Source organism: Notechis scutatus, chromosome 15, assembly GCF_049901735.1.
Source record: "Notechis scutatus isolate UNSWTSFEM ecotype Mainland chromosome 15, rNotScu1.2, whole genome shotgun sequence".
Taxonomy (NCBI): Eukaryota; Metazoa; Chordata; class Lepidosauria; order Squamata; family Elapidae; genus Notechis; species Notechis scutatus.
The window spans coordinates 2,499,293-2,505,292 of record NC_142023.1 but is presented as its reverse complement, the minus strand read 5'-3'; positions in this window follow the sequence as shown (position 1 = coordinate 2,505,292).

Here is a 6,000-nt window from a genome sequence, read left to right as displayed (position 1 = left end):
CACACACAAACAAACACTGATATTCTTCCATTTTTCCACCACCAGATTACTGCCTCAAGCTTCTCATCAGTATTATTGAAGGATAAACGTGTTTCAGTCTTCTTTCTATTGCGCAGTTTGACAGTAAATGTTTATATCCCTTTATATCTTGCTCTGTTCCCTTCCATCTAACTTTTGATTTGATGTGACAACTAGGGAGCAGAATATAGCTCATAAAAAGTTGTTTGAAGGCTTGGCCAGGGCCAGTCTATACTTTTGCACAGTAAACAGCAAGTCTACTTCAGAAATACCCTCCAATGTCCCATTGATTTTTTTATTTTGTGATATCAAATTGCAAATTATACGGAGTCAGCATATTCTGTGGTTTGGCAGAGAGAAGAGGGTGTAATAGTCATAATATTTATCATGCCATTGGTTCCAAGTGATAAGTTTTCATCTTCCAGGAAGATTCCAGGAAGAATAATTATGGGTGAAAGCCATCTCGAAAAGCATTGTTTTCCATATAAAAATGACACTCTTTCTTATGTAAATTGTGTATTAAACATTTGTTTTAAACTCCATGTTAGTAACAGCTTGCCATATCAGGCAAATGGAGTTAGGTTGGTTTGGATGGAAAGTGAACAGAGAAATTGTGACACTTTTGGCATATACATTTAAAGAATAATAACAGAGATACCCCGAAAGAGAAGTGGTAGAAAGACATATAGAATACAATAGGGTAGAAATACAGAGTTGGAAGGGACCTTGGAGGTCTTCTAGTCTAACCCCCTGCCTGGGCAGAAGGAAACCCTACACCACTTCAGACAAATGATTATCCAACATCTTTTTAAAAACTTCCAGTGTTGGAGCATCCACAACTTCTGGAGGCAAGTTATTCATGCTGATTAATTGTTCTAAATATCAGGAAATTTCTCCTTAGTTCTAGGTTGCTTCTCTCCTTGGTTAGTTTCCATCCATTGTTTCTTGTTTTGCTTTCTGGTGCTTTGGAGAATAGCTTGACTCCCTCTTCTTTGGGGCAGCCCCAGAGATATTGGAACACTGCTATCATGTCTCCCCTAGTCATTCTTTTCATTAGACTAGACATACCCAATTCCAAAAACCATTCTTTATATGTTTTATCCTCCAGTCCCCTAATCCTCTTTGTTGCTCTTCTCTGCACTCTTTCTAGAGTCTCAACATCTTTTTTAACATTGTGGCAACCAAAACTGGACGCAGTACTCTAGGTGTGGCCTTACCAAGGCCTTATAAATTGGCATCAACACTTCACATGATCTTGTTTATGCAGCCTAAAATTGCATTGGCTTTTTTGGCTGCTGCTGCACATGGCTGGCTCATATTTAAATGGTAGTCTACTAGGACTCCGAGATCCCTCTCACAGTTGGTGTGGGATTTAACAGATAACAGATAATCAGAGTTGGAAGGGACCTTATAGGTCATCTAGTCCAGGGATCCCCAACCTTTTCGACGCCGCGGCCCGGTTCTGGCGTCAGCTGGGCGCCGCCATCTTTTTTTGACGAAAAATCACTTCCGGTGATCACGGGAAGTGATTTTCATCAAATAAGATGCGCTAGCTCGATGAGCTTTTCGGTAGAAATGGCTTTCTACCGGAAAAGCTCACCGAAGCGCTGGCGCCATCTTTTTGACGAAAAATTGCTTTTTTACCAAAAAAGATGGCGGCGCCCAGCAACCAGCGGCCCGGTAAGGCTTGTTCCGCGGCCCGGTACCGGTCCACGGACCGGCGGTTGGGGACCCCTGATCTAGTCCAACCTCCTGCCCAAGCGGGAGACCCTACACCATTTCTGACAAATGGCAGTCCAATCTCTTCTTGAAGGTCTCAAGTGATGAAACTCCCACAACTTCTGAAGGCAACTTCGGTTCCATGGATTGATTGTTCTGTCAGAAAGTTTCTCCTTATTTCCAGGTTGAATCTCTCCTTGTCCAGTTTCCATTCATTATTCCTTGTCTGGCCTTCACGTGCTTTGGAAAACAGCTTGACCAGGAGAGGTGGCAGCCCCTCAAATCTTGGAAGATGCTCTCCTGTCTCCCCTGGTCCTTCTCTTCCCTAGACTAGCCATGCCCAGTTCGTGTAACCATTCTTCATATGTTTTAGTCTCCAGTCCCCTAATCATCCTGGTTGCTCTTCTCTGTACCTTTTCTAGAGTCTCAACATCTTTTTTATAATGTGGTGACCAAAACTGGATGCATTACGCTAGGTGTGGTCTTACTAGGGCTTTATAGAGTAGTATTAGTACCTTACTTGATCTTGATTGTATCCCTCTGTTAATACAACTTAGGATTGCATTAGCTTTTTTGGCTGCTGCTGCACATGGCTGGCTCATATTTAGCTGGTCGTCCACTAAGACCCCAAGATCCCTCTCACAATTACTCCTATTGAGCCTGGATTTGTTTTATCAATGGATAGAAAATAGAACAAATTAAAAGGGATTGGATGTATTTATAGAGTAATAAGAAAAATTATTGGACTTCATTTATATTATTTACATGGGAATGTGATTATTGTTGTATTGTTAAATTTGACAAGAAGAACATTATTAAATAACTGAAATATGTACCTGATCGACGCATGGTTGAAATGGAATGGATTTGTTGTACATTAAAAATAAAAAACTTTAAAAAAAAACAGTTACTACTATTGAGCAAGGTACCACCTATACTGTAGCTGTGCGTTTGGTTTTTCTTGCCTAAATGTAGAATCTGACTTTTTTTCACCCTTCAATTTCATTTTGTTAGATAGCGCCCAATGTTCAAGTCTGTCAAGATCTTTCTGTATCTTTAGCCCATTGTCTGGAGTGTTGCCAGAGGTGGGTATTCAGCTGGTTCTGACCAGTTCTGCAGAACCGGTAGCGGAAATTTTGAGTAGTTCGGAGAACCGGCCAATCCCACCTCTGACTGGCCCCGCCAACCCCATCTCTTCTCTGCCTCCCATTGAGTCCCAGCTGATCGGCTGGGTCTTCTTTGGTTGCCCTGCCCAGGAGAACGGAGCTGGAAAGCAGGTTAGTGGGGTGGGGAGGGAATGAGGATTTTGCAGTAACCTTCCCCTTGCCACGCTCACCAAGCCACGGCCACAGAACCGGTAGTAAAAAAATTTGAATCCCACCATTGAGTGTTGGCTATTCCTGCCAGCTTATTTAAATAAGGCTCAGGGTTGTCCTAGCCTTGGTTAGTTTCATCTCATCGAAAACCCCAACATTAAAAAAGATAAACCACTAGACTAGAATTGTAAATGTAATTACACTTTCTTTCTTTCTTTCTCTTTCTTTCTTTCTTTCTTTCTTTCTTTCTTTCTTTCTTTCTTTCTTTCTTTCTTTCTTTCTTTCTTTCTTTCTTTCTTTCTTTCTTTCTTTCTTTCTTTCTTTCTTTCTTTCTTTCTTTCTTTCTTTCTTTCTTTCTTTCTTTCTTTCTTTCTTTCTTTCTTTCTTTCTTTCTTTCTTTCTTTCCTTTCCTTTCCTTTCCTTTCCTTTCCTTTCCTTTCCTTCTCTTTCTTTCTTTCCTTATTTCTTTCCTTATTTTATTTGTCAAGCGATTATAACAGGTATAAGTGTAAACATAGTTAAGAATACATGAAATGGATACATATAAGAAAAATAAAAAAAGAAACAATAGGACAGGGACGGTAGGCACGTTGGTGCGCTTATGCACTCCCCCTACAGGCCTCTTAGGAAAGGGGTGAGGTCAGTAGTAGACAGTCTAAGGTTAAAGTTTTTGGGGTTTTGGGAAGAAACCACAGAGTCAGGTAGAGTATTCCAGACATCGACCACTCTGTTGCTGAAGTCGTATTTCCTGCAATCAAGTTTGGCGTGATTAACCTTGAGTTTTTATCTATTGTTTGCTCTTGTATTGTTATGGTTGAAGCTGAAGTATTCATTGACAGGTAGGACATTGCAATGTATGATTTTATATGCTATACTTAGATCATACAGAAGGCGGCGTAGTTCTAGGTTTTCTAGGTCTAGAATTTCAAGTCTGGTGGCATAAGGTATTCTACAACGAGTAGAAGAGTGGAGAACTGTTCTTGTGAAATATTTCTGGACTTTCTCAACTGTGTTAATATCAGATACGTAATGTGGGTTCCAGACTGATGAGCTGTATTCAAGTATTGGTCTAGCAAACGTTTTGTATGCTTTCCTCCAGCTACTTCCCCGTCTTAAGCCAATACTCCTACACTTTTTTGCAGCACCACCACGCATGGTAATATGTTCCCCCTTCTATTGAACATTTCCAGCAATTTGGGAACTGGCTTTGTACATCCAATGCCAAGGGTCTGGATTTTGATCACTGTGAGGATGCTGCAACGGTCATAAGTGTGAAATACGGTCATAATTTGCTTTTTTCAGGGCCGCTGTAACTTCGAACAAACTGTTAAGTCAAGGGATAGCAGTACAGTGGATACATTTTAGCCATAGTTTCTCTTTACATCCTTAATCTGCCTTTTTTGCATCCTTTTGTATTGTTCACAGGCCTTTGGAACGGCTACACTGTAATATTTTTCGGTGCAACAATCCTTTTGCCTCAATAAACGGGGGATAAAAGGGAAGGAAGATATACCATCTTTGCGAAGATCAGCTGCCGGTTCTTGGTCCAAGGCCTTCCGGAGACCAATCTTTGTTGTATTCTGCTTATCAGCTCTGGCCAAGGCTGATGGGTGGTGCAGAAATCGTGACGGGGCCCTCAACGTAAAGACTCAAGGCCATCCAGTACGACTGGCCCTGAGCCACAGACATCTTCTAACGAACTAATCTAAAGAAAAGAAGGATTAGAATAATAAAATAATAGAATGACAGAGTTGGAAGGGACCTTGGAGGTCTTCTAGTCCAACCTCTTGCCTAGGCATCTATCTATCTATCTCTTGCCTTACACCACTTCAGACAAATGGTTATCCAATCTCTTCTTTAAAACTTCCAGTGTTGGAGCATCCACAACTTCTGGAGGCAAGGAGTTCCACTGGTTAATTCAGTCAGGAAATCTCTCCTTAGTTCTTGGTTGCTTCTCTCCTTGGTTAGTTTCCACCCGTGGCTTCTTGTCCTGTCCTCAGATGCAATTAGGGGGGACATGATAGCAGTAGTCCACTAATTGAGGGGCTGCCACAATGAAGAGGGGGGTCATGTTATTCTCCAAAGCACCAGAAGGCAAGCCAAGAAACAATGGATGGAAACTAATCAAGGAGAGAAGCAACCTGGAATTGAGGAGAACTTCCTAACAGTGAGGACAATTAACCAGTGGAACTGCTTGCAACAAGAAGATGTGGCTGCTCCATCACTGGAGGTTTTAAAGAAGAGACTGGACAGCCACTTGTCTAAATTGGTATAGGTTCTCCTGCTTGATCCAGGGGCTGGACTAGAAGACCTCCAAGGTCCCTTCCAGTTTCTGTTTCTATTTCTGTTTCTATTTCTATTCTATTCTATGACAAATCTGTGGGTGAAGTAGGAACTGGGCTGGGAGGCTGTTATTGCCCAATTCTATACACGTTCCTGTGTTTCTGTAAAACAACAACAACAACTTGATCTCCTGGCTTTGCCTGCGGTGTTAGCTCCCAGGTTGTGTTTTGCACTGTGTTTTGGCAACGCAACAAAGTGCAATCCGAGTTGTTGTATCTGGGAGTAGCCCTTCACCCTGAGGATCCTCTCAAGGTGTTGGGGAGCCACAGCAGCATTCAGAGTCCTGGTCCTGCTTCCTTCTTTGCAAAATTAAATTTGTTCATTTGCACCCTTCCCCCCTCCCTTTGTCTCTCTCTCTCTCTCTCTCCTCTCCCTTTCTCTCTCTTTATCTTCTCTCTTTCTCTCCTCTTTCTCTTGTCTCTGTCTCTCTCTCTCTTTTTCTCCCTCCCTTCCCCTTTCTCTCCTTTCTCTTCTCCCTCTCCCTCTTTCTCTCCCTCTTTTCTTTCTATCCCTCTTTTCTCTCTCTCCCTCTCTCCTCTTTCTCTTCTCTCTCTCCCTCTCTTCTCTTTCTCTCCCTCTCTTCTCTTTCTATCCTTCTTTTCTC